We start from the raw sequence: 21,321 nt of genomic DNA, 5'->3' as shown, positions 1-21,321 counted from the left end.
GACTTTTTTTTAAAAAAAATAGGGATTAATGAGTTTCTTTTAAAAATAGGATTAAATAAATTATTACTTGTGACCTACTGAGACTGGTGAGCAGCTACTTACGTATCAGATTTAAACAGAAAGCCTCTTGCTGCTGCTCTAAGGCATATGACCCAAGCGAGGCTGGCATCCTTTCCTGGGATTGATTTTCAGACATGGAGAAAGGAAGCTCTTTTTTCTACTGGGATTTCTAAATTGGGGCTTCTAGTGGCCACGATCTTCACCACATGACCAAGGCGTCTCTGCTTACAGAGAATGAGGACAGCACGCAGAGACGCAAAGACGAGCAGAGACCAGCAGATGGGGAGCTGGAGAGAGAATCTTGGCGGTGTTGCATGGCCCTTGTCTGTGGTTCTTGCAGTCCCTCTCTCACTTTTGCAGCTTCCCCGGGGGGCTCCTCCCGGCTGCACGAGCCAGCCAACCCTTCTTTTCATTTTTGTGTAAATTATTTGGGTTTATTTTCTGTCCCTCGCGAATACACAGTCTCCGCTATTCTAGGCGTCTTGGATCAGGGCTTGCAAATCCAGAGGGCAGTAGGAACCCGTTGGTAGAGTGCGGAAAAGTCCCTTTTGATGGTTAAGGGTGTATGGAGAAATTTGTCTCTACTGTAAGAAAAACAAGCAGCGCCAAGTCCAAGGTCAATAGCACCTGGCCCCATGTGAGGGGTGTCACAGGGAATGGGGGTGTGTGGAGAGCTGTCAGATAGGCACTGTATCTAAATAGCACAGTCCATTTTGCCATGAGAGTCCAGGTTATCAGTAATTTCTGATTTTTTTTTTCCTCCAAAGGAAGCCGTAAATCTAGAACTCTTCTAACCTATAAATGATGGCTTAGATCAAATTTCTGACAATATTGTGCAACATTGGGCTGCCGGTTATCCCCCGAGCTGGTCCAGTCCCAAGGTCTCTCTCTGGGGTGTTCTACTTACTCTAGGCGTCTAATTAGGACGAGAGTCCCGAGACTCCGAGACTCCGACTGAGGGTTTCTGGATTCCCCTGCTCCACCCCCAAATCAAAGCCGGCCTCCGTGTAAAGGGATTCGCCAGGGGCTGGTGGACCAGCCCCCTCCTCACCAGGGTCCTAAGCTGCTTTCTTTGGCTTCTTCCCCGCAGGCTGTATTTGTCCCTGTGTTTGAGGGGGAGAGGGACAGACTGCTGACAGAAGAGGCCTGCAGCCAAAAGTGAACCCACAGCATTTGGATGCTCCACTTTTGCTTGGGTTTTTACAGCTCCTGTCGCCGGAGCCTGGGTGCCCAGGGCCTGCAGCAGGAACATTAATGGCCACCCAGGCAAGTAACAGAGTGGGAAGCTTTTTTGGAAGTCTGTGAGGGCAGAGACGTGGTGGCAGCCATCCAAGTCTATGCTTCTGTCTTGCTGAATCCCCAGCCCTGCTCCACTGAATCCTCACTGCTCGGCACAGCAAGGGGAACCAGCAACTTTAATGCATGTAGAGATTTGGGGTTCCCCTTGGAAGGCTCTTTTCCTGCACTCTTCTTCTTTTTAAACATTTTTTAATGTTTATTTATTTTTGAGAGATAGAGCGTGAGCAGAGAGGAGGGGCAGAGAGAGAGGGAGACACAGAATCTGAAGCAGGCTCCAGGCCTCTGAGCGCTCAGCACAGAGCCCAACTCGGGGCTCGAACCCACGAACTGTGAGATGATGACCTGAGCCACCCAGGTACCCCTCTGCCCTCTCCTTCTGAGGAATGGGAGGAGGGCCTCTTGTATGCTTCAGCTCCTGTTGGTGCACATGGCCACAGCCTAGAGATAGTTCTTGGAGAAATACTCCAAGAGTTTTGGAGACAGGGATTGTTTCTGTGGAAAATGAAAAGAGATCCTTTGACTCCTTTCTGAATAAAATAAGAGATGAAGCCGAGGGGATCAGCAGTAAGTGACCCCCCAACCGACCCCCAATGTGGAATACAGGAAGTGGGAATCAGAGGGGCTCTCTCGAGTGCAGCCTGCAGTGTCTTCCCTCCAGGACCCAGCAGCAGCTCTGTGGCACACCCATTTGACTCTATTCACCTGAGACAGGCCAAATATTCCTGGATGGTCTTCTTACCTGCACCATCTTCCTGTCTTTTATCAAGCTAAAGAGTGTCTGCGGTTCTAAAGGAAATTTGCAAATGCTGAGCCCAGAAGAGGGAGCTTAAGGCTTTGTCTGGAAGCCTCTAAAGTTTTGCCCTAATTTAGAATTGGCGACTATAGTAGCGCCTGGGCAGCAGGCTTGTTTGCCTGTTCCCGGTTCCCAGTTGATCTGTCCCAATCCCTCGCAGATAGCCTGACATCAGTAGGTGCTCAGAGAATGCCGTTGGACTGAATTGGAACAAGACACAGAAGAAATGAATTTATCCTCATCTGCTCATTCAGTAAGTGCTTATGGGCCCAGGCGCTGTGCTGCTGGAGTGGTTTCCTGCTGGAGGGCACCCCCAGGAGATTTGGGGCTCAGCACGGCACTGGATTTGTGGCCCCGGTTAACTGGAACAGGAATGCTGAACTCTGGCAGACAAGAAGATGGAAGGCAAGCCCCAGGGATATAAACTCTTGTTGCTGCAGCAGACAGGCTTCACGTGGGATGCAGGCATGAGTCAGGAAAGTTAAACCCACCCCCTGCCACGACTTTAGGGCCTATCAGAGTTTAGTGGATGAGCCAGTCAATGACCTAGACTCTTAACTCCTTGACATTGGTAATTCCAGCAATGTTCATCTGCTCTGTATCATGGTTATCATTTCCCAGAGTATCATCCTGCTCTCTCCTTGAACTTCACCATCTCGCTCCCTAAGCACTGCCTTTTCATCCTTCAGCTTTCTCTGATTTTTGAAACTATACCAATTCTTATTCCTTCATCATCCCCTATAGCACCCCCCCCCCCAATATGAGTGCAAGGACAGATGGATATTAGGAACTGTACCCTCCGACATGCTCAGTTCTGTGCACCCCATGTCATATCCCTACGCATATCAGGAAAACCTCACTCACAGGTTCCTGGTTTCCAGTTTCAGCTGAGTCCTTAGATCTTTTGAAATGGCTAGTGACATTCGGAAGGAGGGATCTACATGGGGATGAAAAGATGAGAAGGTGAGGAGTGGGTCAGCGCAGCCACACACACAGGAGGAAGGGAGGAAGGAGGGCACGGCCAGCAGTGCCCGGTGCTACGGACCTCTGAGGAAAGGCTGCTGGATTTGCCATCAGGTCACTGATGACCTTTGGGGGAACTGCCTCTACAGAGGGAGAATGCAGAGAGCAGACTGCAGCAGGCAGAGGGGCAGGTGCGAGATGAAGCAGTAGACACAAGAAGAGGCTCCTTTAAGGGAACTTTGCTGGAAAGGGAGGGCAGCACATGCAAGTCCAGTTCAGAGTATTAGAGACTATACACCTGGAGAGTGCGACCTTGGGAATGTCCCTGAACTCCTCTAAGTCTCAGTTTCCTCAACTAGAATTGGACAAGACATCACCTACTTTGTTGCACTGGTGTGAGGATTAGTCAAGATACATAAATCTCTATGCACCTGGCACATAATAAGTTCCCAAATCACTATCTTCTTCATATTTGCAGGCTTCTGGGAAGAAGCCAGTGGAGAAGGGAAAATTAAAGATTCTGGACAGGGTGGATATTGGGAGGGTGTGTCCTCGAGAGGGGAAAAGGGAGAGGATGAGCTGTATCTCCTAAAGGAAGAGGGACTATTCCTCTGAGGCAGCAGGAAATGAAAAGATGGAGGAAGATGCAACTCAAATTTTGGGGTGAAGGGGCTGGAAGCTGTGGAAAGTTCATACCGGAAGGTCTCTGCCACAATCTGAGAATGTTATAGCTGTTTTCAACCTGCAGTTCCCCAGGCTCCCTTTGCCATCTGATCAGTTAACCATTGGAAGAAAGTTGTCATGTCCTTAAATTGCTTTCATAGACTGAACATCAATGGTTTTTCAGGTGGTGTGGTTTCTACACTAATACCTTCCTCCTAAGCGTTCCTGCCAGTATGTTAAAGTGTTAAAATGTGGACCTGGGACTAAGCCTAAACATTTCAGATACGGCCTGCCCTGTGACCAGCCCAGGGGGCTCCCGTGTCCCTGTCTAGACACTTGTGACTCTGCCAACACAGGCAAAGGTTGTTTGGGTTTCTAGCAGCCAATTCAGCTCTTGGTTCACCCTGATCTTGCAGTCAAATGAAATCTCTAAGTCAGTTTTACATACAATACCATCAAGGTGGGATTTCTTCCTCCTCCTTCTCCTCTACATCTTTTTCTTCTCCTTCTCCTCTTCTTCCTCCTCCTTCCCCTTTCCCTTTTCCTTCTCTTTTTAAATTTTTTTCTTTTAATCACAAAATACAAAACTCTACTTTTATTCCTTTAAGTTTTATCTTCATTTTGACCCATCCTTCTACTCTTTCAGATTTCAGTTCCGCTGGCCCCGAGGAGGAAGTTACATCTCAGACCTGTCCGGCAACTTAGCGCCACCTGCACAGAGAGTCTTTGTTGGTTGCAGCCAGGCATCTCTGACTGCCCTTGCGACAACCCAGGACTGTTCAAAGGTGCCCCTGGTTTTGAATGGCTGTGAGGAGGCACAGGAAGATGGGTGATCCCCTGGGCCAAGGTTGTGGAAGACTTCTTTGGAGATGTGGGCCCCTCCCCAAGAACTCAAGACACAACTTTCATAAAAGGTCCTGAGCAACCTCTACTTTCAAGTCCAAAACCACTCTTGGGAAATGAAAGTAACTGTACAGAATGTTGATGCAAATAGATACCCTTCTTGAGAGCACACAGGGGTAAGATTTCCAGATGGCACCTATGATGCTCAGTATACACTGAATGAATATAGAATGAATAAATGAGTCACCAAATGAGTAAATGAAATGTGGATGATTTTGAAGCCCCCACTGATCTAGGCCATAGCAAACTTGCTGCATTGGGGAGGAGAGTGACCCTGGGGTAGGGATAGTGCCCGGTCACAGGGTGTCCAGAGGACATGGGTGTCCAGAGATCAAACAGCTGCCTTCAAAGCTTTGATCTTCCCTCAGTTCTTCTGCCATCTTGTTTTACTCTTCCTTGGGCATTTAATCCTTCCCTCTGTCCCCTCCTCCATCATTTTTCCTGGGATGAGCTTGTGTAAAGATTAATTCAAAACAAAATAGCCAGTTTGAAAGGACAGCTCTTTCATTCCCCCATTCCCAAGAAAGATTTAACGTAAATAGCCATCAAATGGTTCTCAGGAAGCTCCATGTGATTCACAGGTATAATTGCTTCCATCATCACAGAGACAGGGAGCTGGGAAGAAACAAATGTGGCTGCTCTCACTTTGAAGATGGGTAAACTGAGGCAGAGGCTCAGCTAGGGAATGGGAGGTGACAGGAACAAACAGAAGCCTGCTGTTTCCTAGTCAGTCGTCTTTTTTTTTAAATTTTTTAATGTTTTATTTATTTCTGAGAGAGAGAGAGTGTGAGCAGGGGAGGGTCAGAGAGAGAGGGAGGCACAGAATCTGAAATAGCCTCCAGGCTCTGAGCTAGGTGTCAGCACAGAGCCCGACGTGGGGTTCGAACCCATGAACCATGAGATCATGACCTGAGCCAAAGTCGGACGCTTAACCGACTGAGCCACCCAGATGCCTCCCAAGTCATGTTCTGCATGCAATGCCCCAAGTCCAGCCTAGGTGAACTACCCTGACTCTTTACCAGCTCTTCTAGGAGCAGATATGGGGATTTAGAAACCATCCTCTTCAAAGACACAATGGCAAGTGCAGGAAGCAGGACCCCAAACTTCTCAGGATTACTTTCATTTTGTTTTGATAATTGACATGAAATAAACAGCCTTTTGAAACAGCATTGTTAGAACTATAAACTCCTCATATGCAAGGATGGTGTCTTTTTCACGTCTGCGACCCTCCATGGTACTTAGATTAGTCCCTTATACATGGTTAGATGTGTAATAAATATTTCATAAAATAAGTGTTTTTCTCACCCAGATACTCAGGCCCATATCCCACTACCAAGCGCCCCTACTAAGTGCCAACCAGCATTCTAAGTGCTTTGCAAATGTGAAGCAGTGACTGGGGACTTGGGGTCCTTCCCTAAAGATAGTTTGTCGCATGGTTGTGGATAACCTGCTAATGTGATTCCAGTTCTCCTGAGCTGCAAAAGGAGCTCTGGGATCAAACAACCTTGTATGGAATCCCATAGTTCACTTATCATAAATCCACCCTCAATGTCCAACGGTAGTGAAACATATCAAGAAACACACCTGGCTTTATTTTTTCCCTGAGAAAGCTGCTATTGTCTAATCTCAGCTGAGAGGGGGTCAAGTAAGGACATGGCTCCTTTGCCTTGTCTCTTGCTCCCTAGAAGTTTCCTAAAATGATTCTGTGGCTCAAATGCCATTGTTAGTCCAGCTTACAATGGGATTGGAGGCCTTACTCCCTAACAGCAGTGATGCCTGAACGTCAAAGACAGATAATGATGGGGAAGTTTTCTCCAGTTGGTACCAGGTCATTCTCTTAGCATTTATAACAGGAGGGTGTTTGTACTGAGGCATCTGGAGCTAATTATTCTTTTCCCCAGGGGCCCTCATGGGCACCACCCGTAGTGAGGCTGTTTTTGTGAGGGGTTTCACTGCGACATATCCTGGGGTAACCCCTCTGGGAGAGACTCCTAGTGTCCCCCAGTCTCCAATTTACCTTTCTTCCTTAGGAGTGGACCCCTGCCCCCAGTATTTAGCTGACACACAGAGTAAAGGGTGCCTTTCCAGCTTCCCTTGCTGGTTGCATCTCTATGCCTGCCCGATGACTGCTCAATGATGGAAGTGAAAGTGGTATAGGGGGTGGGAGGGGATGACGGATTGGGGGAGGGAGTGGTGGATAGCACATGCCCACTGCTGAGGACATTGAGAAGGCAAGATAAGGAGATACTAGGTCAGACAACTTCATGAAGCCTACATCCAGATTTCATTCACATGAGAAAGAAACCTATTTCTGTCTTGTTTAAACCATTTAGGGGTGGGCATTGGGGTTGTTAAAGCCCAATCTCATACTCTGGCAACTGGATAGGGCATGGGGCTGCTTATCCCATTGATGGTCTGAAGGCTTTGGAAGTGAAACACTTCCTCCAAGAACTATTTACTAAGTCATGGGCAGGGGTCGTGGGCAGGGGTCACAGGGCTAATGCAGATCTGTTCAGGGTGGGACTGTGGGTTTAGAGCAGTCTCTGGAGGGATTCTCAAGGAAAGGATCCTTGGGGAGAAAACCTCACTATGGTCTAAAAATTCTGCAGGACCAGAGCAAGTCTCAGCCTCCTTTTCAAGGGTGTGTTGCAAAAAGTACAGTAGAGACAGATTACATGGTTAGGAGGGAGGGAGGGAGGGGAATGGTTTTAATAAGCAACGAGAAAACAGAAGGCAGCACTTTCTAGACCCAAGCTTTTCCACCCAGCTTTCTCTGTTATTCTTTCCTCCTTGCCTCTATTTTCTCTTCTTTACCTCAGGAAACACATCGTCTTTGATTGCTAGAAATCTGTTAACATTTCAGCCAGCTAGCAGTCAGATGTTTATTAAATTGAAAGTGCTAGAAATTCCAAATCAATGGACTTAAGGAAAAGTAAATGTATCAGCTCATATAGCTGAGAAACTCAGGGGTTTCATACACAGCAGGGTTCAGGGGCTTACACAGGGACATCAGGTTAATTTCTCAGCTTTACATTCCTGGGAGGGGGGAGTCTCTCCCACCCAAGCAGTGAAAAGATGGCCACCAGGGGCCATAGGACCACCTCATTCCAGCTTAGCAAGCCTTGTGGAAAGCCAGAACCTCTTTCCCAATAGTCTCAGCAAAAGTCCTGAAACAATACCCCTTTGACTGACTTAAGCCTGGGCCTGCCTCTGAATGCACTGCCGATGGGCAGGTGGATAGAGGTTGACTGGCCAAGACTAGGTCATGTGTCAGTCCTAAGCCTAGGTGGGGCCCCCGGCCAGAACCTCTCGCCCAGGGAATAGGGGAGGTGCAGCTCTCCAAGAAAGATTAGGACAATGCAGAGCAGCTCAAACAATGTGCTTAAATCTGTTACATCCAGGGGCACCTGGCTTTCATAAATCCTGCCCAGGAAGCAAACCTGGCTTACTAATTTGAGTATTCTTCGTTAGAGAGACAAACCCATGGGAGAGTCCCAGGAAGGGAAACCAGAAGGGGGAGGGAAAGATGGAATTCCTATTTTTTCCAAGCCGAAAGTTAGAAGGGTTAAGCAAGGGAGGTGCTAAGGTGTGGCCACTAGCTGTACTGTGGGGCAGGGACCTTGGTGCTAACTATGTACAAGCATGTCTTTGGAAATGGTAATGGCTCAAGTCTCCCCGGACACAAGAGCTGGGTGTTAAGAGCTGGGGGATGAGGAACCTACACGAGGTGCGCACAACGGGAACCCCAGCTCCCTACAGATCCAGCCCAGTAAGATGTGCAGGTAGAGCTCACTGCACGCAGGGGGATGGGAAGCACAGCTGTCAACACCCTTCTCCCCACCATAAAGGACTGGAGGCCTCACAGAAATGCCTAGATAACACACCTCAAGGAAAATACCAAGCTTCACAGCCAGGAGTGCCCTGTGTGTGTCTGAAAGTTGCTCCAGCTCACATTTACGGATATGAGGATCAGAAAGACAATCTCTGGCCCCTTCCCCACAATTATCCCCATAGATACCACTAGTGAGCACCTTGGGCTCTTTGCACGCACCTCCTGCCCCTGGCCCCATTCCCGGTCCCTGTCACCTTATGAAGCGGATGCTCTTGCCCGCACTGCAGAGGAAGCTGAGACTTTGACCTGCAGTTTCAGGGACTCGCACAAGTTACAGGGACCCTTCATCACTGTGACAACCCTTCCCCAAATAAAAATGACCAAATCTGCCATTACGTCACCAGCACTGGAGTTGGGCCCTGGAGGAGAGTGGGGAATGGCCGGAGCAGCAGCACCGTGGGAACAGAGTCCAGGGAACACAGTCAGGTTTGCTTACGTGCCTGCTTGCCCACCAAGTGCTGCCAGCACCCCCGGGCCCACCCAGGGCTGGGTCAGCCTCAGATGCCCATTCCCGGGAAGAGCACCTCCTTTTCCTTTCTCCCTACCATCTTGGGTGCTTGGACATCCGTAGTTAGAAACTGAATTGGGAATTTAATTCTTTCAGCACTTTGGTGCTAAGAACCAAGGATCAGGACTTTGAGTTTACAGCACAGCCTTGTCTTAACACCATTTCGTAGAAACTGTGAAGAGTATAGTCATCTCCCAGAAAAATCAGGACTGCAAACCTCTCAGACCCAACCTAGAGGAGACACGATATGTTCTCATGGAATAATCCAAAAATAATCCTTATTTTAAAAACTCAAGACCAGAAGTCTCTTCCCATGTAAACTTTACAGACTAATAGAATCTGGGCCGCAGGGTTAAACATGACAAACAACACACGGCAACAAATGTTAAAGCTATTGTAGCACGAAAGCATCAGAAGCAGCACCAGAAATTTGCTGAGGCCTCCATTTAATTAATCCAAGTTGAACATATGGCTTTGGTTACACGTGGTTCCAGGCCAGCGGCATGAAAGCCAGCATTCGTGGGGGAGCCAAGGGGGAAAGCTTCCAATGCAGGCCATGGAGCAAGGGGGTGCCCTTCCCCACCTCCACCTTGGGTCAGCATGTAGCCCCCATCCTCTCATTTCACTCCTGCACCCACCCCAGTCCCTTAACCCTCTACTTGCAAGACTGTGCTCTTCTTCAAAGCATGGATGTTGCCTTATTCATTTTAGAATCAATGGTGCGCTTGTGGAGAGAATGAATGAATGATCGAACATAAATGAATAGAGGGAAGCAGAAGGAAAGGGCAGCTCTAATGAAGAAAACCTGTTCTTTCCTAGAAAATTCCTGATGTTCCTGGACAGAGAAAGAAAAGGTAATAAAGACTCCTGTGCTATTATTTAACTCATTAAGTGATTAGAAAAGGTGAGCGGCGCCTGGGTGGCTCAATCGGTTGAGTGTCCGACTTCGGCTCAGGTCATTATCTCACCGCCCCTGAGTTCCAGCCCCACATCGGGCTCTGTGCTGACAGCTCAGAGCCTGGACCTTGCTTCAGATTCTGTGTCTCCCTCTCTCTCTGCCCCTTCCCCGTTCATGCTCTGTCTCTCTCTCCTTCAAAAATAAAATTAAAAACCAATTTAAAAACATTTAAAGAAAAGGTGAGAGGATGAATCAAGGTATTTTGATTGGAAGGAGCAGAGCCCCTTTAGGTTTATTTTAAGGCCACACACAGATAAGAAAGTAAGGGCTATAGACCAAATGGCAGGTCTAAGGGCAACCTAGCACAAGCCACATGGCTCACCTGTTGGGAGGAACAGGAGCCACAGAACTGTGTGGAGCCTGACAGAGTCCTAGATGCAGGTCGGGAACCAAGAGATCTTCCAAAATCAAACACGGCGTTACAACACAGACGCCCTGCCTCCCGGTCCAGACCAGCAGCATGTTCGGTGCATCCTTGCCCTCATCCTCGGCCACGCGGCAATTTGGAGAGGCCATTTCTTCCCCTGCCCTTCTTGCTGGCTTAGTTAAGGATCTGCTGCTTTAGGACCTCGAACGTCTGCCTTGTATGGTTCCTTTGCCGTTAAGCGTTCCATCTAGAATTTCAAATTTTCCAGGACAGAAGACCTCATTAGGGTAGCTGGGCTGAGCCTTCACCGGCCGACCAGTCAGTAAGTGGGCTGCTGCTTGGACCAGGTGCCTGACCCCGTGTGGTGGGGTCACAGGTGTGTCTCTGTGTGTGAGCATAGGTTTTTTGTAGGATTGAGAGCAGAGCAGGTATCTTGCAGGCTAGAGTCCCCAGCTCCTGGTCATAGACTTGGCATGATTAAAATATGAGAGGGGAGTGGAACAGATTTGGAGTGACATGTTGAGTTTGTATGCTTTTGACAGTCCTAGTATGTTTCTGACAATCATAGAGGTTTCTTTCACTTTGCAAAGTTGGGAGCACGCATCCCAGGTGCCCCTGATGTCATCTGGATGCACCCCGTGGGTCAGAACACTGGCAATGGGTGTTTAGTGTGTATTTCAGCTGATAGCGGATTGGGGTGGGGGGGGACTATAGAGGAAGAGGAACATGAAGCCTTGACAAGGGATGAGTATGTGTCAGTGATTTAACTCATTAATGAGAGAATCCTCAGGGCCACAAAGCTGGTTTACAACATGAGAACAAAGATTTTGTGCACTTAAAGAACAAAAAGGAATACTGAAGACACAAAGTGAGATTCAAAGCCAGTTCATGTCCTACAGGGCAACAAATAAAACTATAACCTTTGGGGTTATTTTTTTTTAATTTTTATTTTATTTCTAGGAGAGAGAGAGAGAAACAGCGTGAGCAGAGGAGGGTCAGAGAGAGAGGGAGACACAGACTCTGAAACAGGCTCCAGGCTCTGAGCTGGCAGTCATCACAGAGCCCGACGCGGGGCTCGAACCCACGAACCGCGAGATCATGACCTAAGCGAAAGTCGGACGCTCAACCGACTAAGCCACCCAGGCGCCCCCCCTTTGGGGTTATTTTTTATACCTGACAGCAATCATTTGCATCTCTACTGAACAGAAAGGTCATTTACATTTTAACAGTTACTACACAATGTCGTCTAATTTTACAGAGTTACGCACGCTTGGACTCCACTTAATAATAAATATTAAGTCAAAATTACGTTCCGGTAGAGAGCCAGAAGACCCCCAGATTTGCTTAAGACATTGCTTTAATGTTGAAAGGCCTTTTGGCTCACTCTCCCAACCCCCACTGCCAAGTTTGAACAATTCATCATAACTGAGAAAAATCAACATTTTGCCTCCATGGGTGTTAAAGAAGGGAAGACAATAGTGAGTCTGGACACCAGGGTTCTCCACCTGGCTTGGCAGCTCCCCAGCAGCAGTGACTTTAAATCTGATCTCACTGGACCTCAGTGTCCTCATCTATAAAATGGGGCTATTGGACTGCACACATGGCATGATGTTGCCCTAAAAGTCATTTTCAAAATTACAAAAAATAGCAACCCCCCCCCCCCCCCCCCGCCCCTCCCGCCTGTTACCACACTAATCCTGAGAGAGAAAGAGGAAGGGGGAAACAACACAGAAGCGGTTCATGCGAGCAGACCTCCTAGGCTGGGAAAGGATCATTTTGACTGCTCCAGAAAACACCGCCCCCAATCCTGTAGGCCAGCAGGCGGGTGAGAAGAGAAATGGGCCACAGGGCTGACTGTGCACCTGCGGGTTAGAAGTCCGAGGCCGCATCGCCCCCGCCCCCCCCCCCACCAGGAGCTGGGGGAGGAGCACCAGAAGGAGGGCACAGGAGTGGCAGCAGGGTGGTGGCTCCTCCCGACAGGCAAACACAGCTCACTCCGCCCAGCACCTCTCCCCTGGCCCCCAGGACCTGCTGCTCGTGGGCACCCTGCCAGACACTCACAGGGGCGACCCTATCAATGAGCCACCCGAGCCACCCTTGTTTTGTTAAACACACAGTCGGCAGTTTCAGGCAACACCTGCCCGTTGCCATGGGCGTTTTCTGTTTTGACAGGAGCAGGGGCACCGCTTATCCTTTGAGCTGGAGCTGCAGGCCGTGGGTGTGGGCTCTCCGCTGCTTTACCCGAGAAGGTCTGAGGGCTGTGCCCGTGCCTTCTCAAGGTCTTTCTCAAGCCACCTGACCTTGGCTAAGCGCCAGGTATTTTCACTTTAGGCTTGAGCCAGGAGGCATCCTTTTCCCTGTGAGGTGAGGTGAGAGGACTGTCAGGTAGGTGAGTGGCTTCCTCTTCACCCGACAAAGGATGAAAAGCATCCTTTTTTCATCTCCAGAGTAGATGGAGCCAAGGAGTCTGCCCTCTGGTCGCCTCTGTCGCCTCCAGCTCAGCCCAGACTCACCGAAGGCCAGGAATGAACCATGCAGGCACCTCCACAAGAGGAAGCAAGGAATCTGAAGACCCGGACGATAGCAAGGAGGTGTTTGGACCTGCAGAGACTGTTTTAAACAAAACGCCGAGCACTTGTCTGACCACTGCTTCTCAGTGGGGGAGGGGAGCGCCATGCCCTCTGGGGCAGGATAGTTCTTCCTGGCTTTGTGAAGACAGGCTGGGCTGCAGGAGGCTGCAGAAGGTTTAGAACACTAGCCTCCCCCACCCCCAACTCCCCTGCAGTAAATGCTGGTGCCACCTCCCCATCTTAATGACAAGCAAAAATGCCACCATCTAAATCCAAAAACTCTTGAGATTGACGTGCCTCCTTAGGTTGAAAACCACTTTTAGATCATTTCCTAAAATATATTACAAAAACCATGAAGCAGTTCATGGGGATGTAAGCAGATGTGACAAGAAGTGCTTCATGGTCAATATTATGCTGGGCTGGGGAAATGGTAAGCTAAAAAGAGGGAACAGAATTTCTCCATGACAGGACTTCTCAGAACCTTTGATATATAAATACGTGTTTTGAATGATCAAAATTCCCCAAGTCTAATTGGCGATGGGATTCTTTCTCTCTGGGACTCAGGTTGGGCGATCCACCTTGGGTAACTCTTGACTACACCGTGTCCCCCAGATACCCCCTGGTGACTTTCATACCTTCCACCATGTGCAGCACGGGGGTGAGCCCTCAGAAAGCCCTTATGTTTTTACTGACTTGAACTCTGGCAAACCGGAATGTGTGAGGCTTGCAGGACAGAGGCCAGAGTGCCCGGAAACCACTGCAAACCTGACCTCACAAAGAAGCCAGTGTGGTGGCACTCCTGGAGCGCTCAAGGGGATGTGTCCCGCTTCTGAGAAGGGAGCAGGATGGCGGGCGCCTTTGGCTTGCATGGTTCAGGGAAACTAAAATACCCGAGGGGTTGGAAGAGAAGTATGTGTAGACGAAATTATTCAAATGCTGACAGATGGATACGAGGTCTCTTCTCCTGCTGGCCTGGCAGCCTCTGTGGAGAAAGCCTTGCCTGGGAGATGGATCCTGGCAGCTCTGGGCAGATGCTGGAGGTGCAGACGCAGCCACATATAATGGCAGTGAAGTCACAGTAAACCGACAGCCACCAGGTGCTCTGGAGGGAAGTTGGAAGCCAGAACACTGGCTGAGCTGAGCCGGGAGCAGGACCATCCTGTCGTGCTAAAGACAAAGAGAGGTGTGTTCAGGTCGAACCGATTAGGTTTCTCAAAATGGAAGCATGACCTGCGCACACTGAGCTTCAGGCTTTGCTCCAAGGTCAGGGGGACAAAACCCTGCCTATCCGCCTTCAGGAGGATGCCACCCAAATACATTCATTCTTCAGGGCGGGGGGGGGGGGGGGGGGGGGAAGGGGCGGCGCAGGGCCAACAGGGGATCTGCCGCTTCCTCTGAAAAACTGGGTGAGGAGCCCAGTGACTACTAGGATCCCGGCGCCTCGCCCACACCCTCCCTGGCTTGTAAATCAGGTTCTGCTTTCCAAGGGTTCTCTGTGCCATAGAAACTTCTCTCCGCGCAGTTCGTTATAAGGCTGTTGCTTCTTAATGTTTTCAGTTCAACTGGCCTGGTCAGTGCCTGGGGCCCTGTGTTCAAGATCACAAGCTGCAAGGAAAGAAAATAAAAGGTAGGCGGTCCCCACTTCCCCAGAGCTGGTGGGCTCTGTGGATCCTGCCTCAGCCTGCTGAGCAGCCCAGAGCGGTGCTTTTTTATTTTTTATTTTTTATTTTTTCCAACCTGGCCAACTTTTTGGCTCACAGGTCACAGTCAAGCTTATTAAACTTGGATGACAGTAAACCAGTGACTAACTGGATAATTAAAGCCACAAGCGAGGAGGCCTGGGTGGATCCCTCCTCTGGAATCTCCAGTGGCCTGTTCCAGAGCCAGTGGCCACTCGTTCTCCCCACAGCAGAAACGCCTTTGTGAATTTAAAACCCTCTGTGTGACCTCCACCTCCTCTTGAAATCACTTCTCCACTTCTCCCTTGCTTCTTCCCCTCCCCCCGCCCCCCACCCCAAAGTCCTTGTCCCTGTGGGCCCCAAGGAACGAGGAAATCTAAGGGAAATCTAACCGCACCCCCCTACGCCGCTGCTGCTTGCTGCCTCGTGGACAGGAACCTGACACAAGGTTTCCGACTAAAACCAAGGTTACTCAGCAGCGCTTCCGGCCCGGCTGACGACGACAGGCGGGAGGACATAATGTGCCGCCCTCCGCTGTTGCTCTTCTACGCAACTTCTCCGCTTGAGTCACTCGAGGGCCTCCCCTCTGCCCTGGAAGAGGATGTAGGAGAGGACCCTGGGGTGCTGCAAAGCCTGTCTTCCCTGAATCTGAAGTGCTTAGTGGGTGCCCCTCCCCCATTTGTGAAACAGGAAGTTTGCATTGTCCCCCAAAGCACTTCTGTGTTTTTCCCTTGGAAAACCACGACAGCGGGCCTCCACAGTAATACCCCCCTCCCCACAGGGGGTTACACCTCTTTAGTGCCTCCGCCCTCTGTCTGACTCACAGCTCCAGCCGCCCCTTTTCCCTCCCACACCGCTACCACTGTATCCTTTCCACTAGGGGACATGCGTGGAGGAGGGGCTGCAATGCGGGGGGGGGGTGGTGGTGGGAAGAGTAGGCTATATGATCTTTGCATGCAATTCCACAATAGGGTTGTGGTTATTTTAATAAAAAACAAATTAGTGTTCCCTCCAAGCCTTTGAGGACCTTTGATTCCAGGAAAGTATAGACTGTGTCTAGCCCTCGGCTCCATGCTGCTTGTCTGCGCCCCCGCCCCCCCACACTTTGGCAGGCTCCTTCTCACCTCTGCTTATAAGGAGCCTCACATGAGAAGAGAGAGTAATTTGGATTTGTACTTGTTAGCAAGAATGTTTTTTCACAAAACTGTAAAACTTCAGAGGGCAGGGACTTTCTGACGTTGAATTTCATGGTCTTGCAAAAGTGCCTGGAAAACAGTAAGTGTTCTCAGGCAGTTTGTTTGCTGCATTGCTATCATTACCTAAAAAAAGAAATTAAAATCACTCACTGTTCTGAAGATGCTGTATGTGCAAGTGTTTAGGCTTTTTAAAGAAGAATAAACCCAAAATGGAGTCACTTATGTTACCCCCAACCCAAGATTTAGAACCTAAGCTAACTGCAGTTTCAGCCTTTCCCAGGAGTGAGTATCAAACCAGTCAGTCTAAAATTTCCTGGTCAGGACAAGTGGGTCATCCGCCTAAGACCCCTGCCCTGACCCCTGAGGGAAGGTGACCTTGCCCGAAACAACCCTTTCTTCTCTTTCACTAATAACTTTTTTATTCCCACCCCTTGTCTGCCTATAAAAGCCTTCCATTTTGTATAGTTCCTCAGAGCACCCTTCTAGTTCCCTGATTCAAGACTTGTTGAATAAAGCCAATTCGATCTTTAAATTTACTTAGTCGAATTTTGGTTCTTTAACAAGCTGAATGTGTGTTGAAAAATTGCACGCATATCATCTACATCTCGGGTTACCAGGAACAGATGTTACCAAAACTCGTGTCTCATCTGTCATCTTATCACCTGTGTTTAGCAGACTAACCCAGAGCAAACCAGGAGAGTTGCAGACCCACGAAGGCGTTTGAGACAAAGAAGTCCAACAGAGCTCTAAACCGAAATGAAAAGTTGAAAGATGGTCACCCTGTGCAGGGGCCCCAAGCCTCAGTCCTGCCCTTGATGTCCCCATGTGACTTAGCTGTCGCTTCAGGAGGCCTCTGCTGAGGCTGGGTTTTCTGGCTGGCCTGGCCCCAGGGTGGCGAGGGAGGAAGTGCTGTGGGGAGCTCGGTGAGCCAGATGGAAGCAACTGGCCGGTGAGCACAGCACACGCCCACGGGTGCCTGCAGGGAGGGGGCTGAGGGCAGGAAGCTGCAGTGTGGACCAGTCCTGCTGCACAAGTGGCTTTCTTGTCCCCCTGAGCCCCCAAACACACTCCAACCGAAAAACACTAATTGCGCATAACTCTGTAGGCAGGTTCACGCCCATGTGTCTGTCCATACCTGTGTGTATATCCTGCTAGATTTCTTTGTTCCCTGGCGGAAGTGTAAGCTGCAGACATCACCTTCCTTTCAGTGTTGAATTCCTACTGTTTAAAAAGTGAAAGGGGGGAAAAAGTAATGTCAAACTGTCTATTAATAGATAAATTTTAGCAAGAACAATGTGATTTCCAGCCAGTTGCTGATGACCAGTTTTCCAGAAGGGAACGATGTGCTGGTGAGGCAGTTATTAAGTATGATGGCAACCACCAATTTAGTGAAGGGTCATGGCTTGCTTGTTTATTTTAAAAGGCTGGAACGCTCTGGTTTATACATGGATCACTTACTTGAAATAATACCAAATAGTAGCATTATGGTGATGGGGAGAATTCGACCACTTCCTGGCAAGTAAGGAGTATTACATTTTATGTTACTTTTCTAGAGTTTAGAGGTTACTCTGAAGTAAACCCTAAGAAAATCTTCCCTGGTGTCCCTTGAGTTTGCTGATCCCGAGAAGGGGGACCGTGAGCAGGATCCCCTGGCATACAGTCTGAGCGGTGGGGTTAAGTCCCTGTCCCCCAGGCCATCTGTTGCCAACAAGTCAGGGCACCAGGCTGGGATAGCTGCATGTTGGTCATAATGAGCCATCTGGCTATTTGGGGGAAGGGGCCCATGGGAGCAGGTGTCTGGGACATTCTGACATTACCACTGACCTTTGCAAGGAGCAGGTGTGGTTAGAGCTCACCTAGATCAGTCCTAGAGGCCAGGCTCTCTACTCACAGTCCCAGTCTGTGGCTGGACAGTATGATTTGCCTGATCTGAGGAATTTTCTTTTCTTTTCTTTTTTTCTTAAATAGCTTATCGTCAGTTGGCTTCCATATAACACCCAGTGCTCATCCCAACAAGTGCCCTCCTCCATGCCCATCACCCCACCTTCCCCTCTCCCTCACCCCTATCAGCCCTCAGTTTGTTTTCAGCTTTCAAGAGTCTCTCATGGCTTGCCTCCCTCCCTCTCCCCAACTACTTTTCCCCTTCTTCTCCCCCATGGTCTTCCATTAAGTTCCTCCTAATCCACCTATACGTGCAAATATATGGTATCTGTCCTTCTCTGCCTGACTTATTTCACTCAGCATAACACCCTCAAGGTCCATCCACGTTGCTACACATGGCCAGATTTCATTCTTTCTCATTGCCATGTAGTATTCCATTGTATAGATAAACCGCATCTTCTTGATCCATTCGTCCGTTGATGGACACTCAGGCTCTTTCCATGTTTTGGCTCTTGTTGAGAGTGCTGCTATGAACACTGGGGTATATGTACCCCTATGCATCAGCACTCCTGTATCCCTTAGGTAAATTCCTAGCAGTCCTATTTCTGGATCATAGGGAAGTTCTATTGTTAATTTTTTGAGGAACCTCCACACTGTTTTCCAGAGGGGCTGCACCAGTTTACATTCCCACCAACAGTGTAGGAGGGTGCCCGTTTCTCCACATCCTTGCCAGCATCTTGAGTCTCCTGATTTGTTCATTTTAGCCACTCTGACCGGTATGAGGTTTTGATTTGTATTTCCCTGATGAGGAGGGATGCTGAGCATCGTTTCATGTGTCTGTTGGCCATCTGGATGTCCTCTTTGGGGAAGTGTCTGTTCATGTCTTCTGCCCATTTCTTCACTGGATTATTTGTTTTTTGGGTATGAAGTTTGGTGAGTTTTTTATAGATTTTGGATACTAGCCAATCTGAGGAATTTTCTAAACTAAATGTTTCAGCATTTTAAAGTTAGAAGAATTCAGATAAAATTGAGATTTCTGATTCCTTTCAAGAACCAGAAGTGTCAGCAACACTAGACTTTCATTGGCGCATGGCAGCAGTGTGCATGAGCTGGTGGTAGCCAGCCCCATTAGCCAGGGCACACTCTCCCCCGCCCCCACCAACACATCCATGCAGCCCCCCTCCTGCTTGGCTGCCTTGTAGACATGAGGGGCCACAGTGATGCTCCTGCCATGGAACCCTGCTCCCTCTCTCTGCCACCCAGAGGGAGTCTAGACACACATTTCCTGGATCAAATTCAGACCAAGAGCCATGATTGAGTCCTGCCCCAGCCCCCACACAAACCTTGAAACCTCCTGCGCATTTACTAAAGCCAAAGAATGTCAGGATTAACCCATATTTGAAACTTTTGAAAGAGCTAAAGGCAGCTTTAGCCTTAGCATTCCACAGCTCCTCATTAAAACAGGGACTTTTTGTAACTCTAGGACAGCTGGAGACACGTGACTGAATTCAAAAGCGCACATGATGGACGCCAGCCTCGAGGACACAAGGCCGGCTTGTTGGGATTCTTGATGTGTTTTTCAGTTTCAGGTGTATTTGGTGTTCCAGATCACAGCCCAATGGTGAGAAGGCCCCAGACCCTCAGGAGCAAGGCAATGGATGGTCACAGTCCGGGTCAAAGTACTACTGGCCCCAGGCAAGCCCAGTTCGCAGGCTCCGAAGCCCAACTTGGCCAAGAAATGGGCAGGAACCTTGAGCCCCAGCACAGGCAGCCATCTTCTCCCACACTCCACCCTAGCCAGATGCCCTGCCATGTTGGCTGTTCCCTGGGACTACACAGTGACTTTCTCATGGGGGTTCACTATGAGGGCTGCCCTCTCTGGCCTGAACTGTGTGGATAATGAGGAATGCGCTAAAGGGGGCCTTGGAGTTAGGAAACATTGGAGCTAGGGGCACTTCAGATAGCATCTGTCCAGAGTTCCCAACGGTGACTGCTGTTTAGAATCACCTAGAACACTTGCAAAATACAGATTTCCATGCTTCAGAGCTCTGCCCACCCCACCACCCGCCCCCACGCCCCGCTCCCCCATCCCCTGACACACACAGTGTGCAGTCATGAGCTGTCAGGCTTGGGAAACACTGATGGCATTCAAACCCTTCACTTCTGTTTCTGAAGTACAATCTGAGGTAAAGTAACTTTTCCAAGGTCACACTGCTGGTTTGGCAGGATTAGGGTCCGAGTACAGGTTTCTTGAATATAATCCAGAGCTTTCTCTACAATACACCCCCTCCTGGTTGTACCCACAAAGGGGCCACCGCACAACCCCACAGGTTTTGGATGTAGAAGATGGTGAGAAGCATAGTCTTTGTGCCTGTAACCCCAATAATTTTCCCAATATCGCCTTCTGTTGTTGTTGATGACCCAGATGCCTCAGTCTCAAGTCATTTGGGCAGGAGCTTCTGCTTCTAGCTCTATAATTACCATTGTTCACTTGTCCACTGAGAGGCAGGGAAAAGAACTGTACATGTGTGTGTAGACTGCTCTGTGCCTCAGTTTACCTCTGTTTAAAATAGAGACACTGACTGACCTGGCACCCTTACATCTGCTTCTTTGGAGCTCTGCAGACCAATTGAATGGCCACACAAAGGCATTTTGTGATCCCCACTAGGCAGAGAAAGAAGCTTTCTGTACCCACACAGAGCTATTCTTAAAGTCAAGGGCTGCTCTTGCCTCATTTTCAATCATTCTAATGTCAAAATACGATTGTGGCTTCTCTGGCTACCCTGCATGCCCTTCAGGACGGGCTGCCTGTCTTCTCTTGGTTTCTGGAGGGCTGGTGAAATATTTCCTGTGGGTAATCTTTGGAGGAGCCCCAATTTTGAAGGACTGAAAAAGATAAAAAAAAAAATTAAGAACTATTACTACTACTAGTAAATAGCTAGCATGGAGTTCTTATTAGGTGCTGGTTTTACAGCAAATGTTTTACATGCATTATCTCATTTAATCTTCAGTTACAGCCCTGTAAATGAAATGTTATGAGTATTCCCACTTTACAGAAGTGGAAAATGAGGTTCAGGAAGGTTATAGAACTTGCCCAAGATCGCATAGTTGCTGAATGATAGAGCCAGGATTCAAGCCCATGTACTATAGACTCCAGGGGCAGAGCTCTGATAAATGGGGCTTTATTACAGATCGCTGTCATCATGAAGTTGACCTTCCACATAGTGTTGCCTGATGGCTCCTAGTGGGATATTACACCCTGACGCAGTTCAGGCCAAGGACAGCTCGGGCGCTGAGGCTGTGGCTGTTAGCTGGGAGGGCAGCAGCTCCATCAGTTCAGGGACTGCCTGACCCAGCCTGACCAAATTAGAGCAAGTAATGGGTGTGACATAATTTGACATGTAAATTGTTAATTCAACCCATGGGAGATGATTTTAAATAGAGACAAATACCATACTGTGAACTATTTGGGTTATGAAGCCCTTATTCTCTGACTTTTACAGGCAGAAAAGAAAAGAATTGTGTCAGGATAAACCAAAACCCCCAAGCTGTTCCAGGGTCAGGAGAGCAGCAAGCCAGTTGGACTGGG

At 49.0% G+C, this 21,321-nt stretch overlaps 1 pseudogene; it reads left to right on the top strand.

The window, feature by feature from the left end:
- The first annotated feature begins 8,643 nt into the window (after window positions 1–8,643).
- Window positions 8,644–21,321, top strand: part of LOC120220267 — a 28,649-nt pseudogene continuing 15,971 nt past the window's right edge.

This window comes from Hyaena hyaena, unplaced genomic scaffold, assembly GCF_003009895.1.
Source record: "Hyaena hyaena isolate Hyena2069 unplaced genomic scaffold, ASM300989v1 scaffold_683, whole genome shotgun sequence".
Classification (NCBI taxonomy): domain Eukaryota; kingdom Metazoa; phylum Chordata; class Mammalia; order Carnivora; family Hyaenidae; genus Hyaena; species Hyaena hyaena.
The sequence above is the reverse complement of the archived record's forward strand: the minus strand, read 5'-3'. Positions and strand labels throughout refer to the sequence as shown.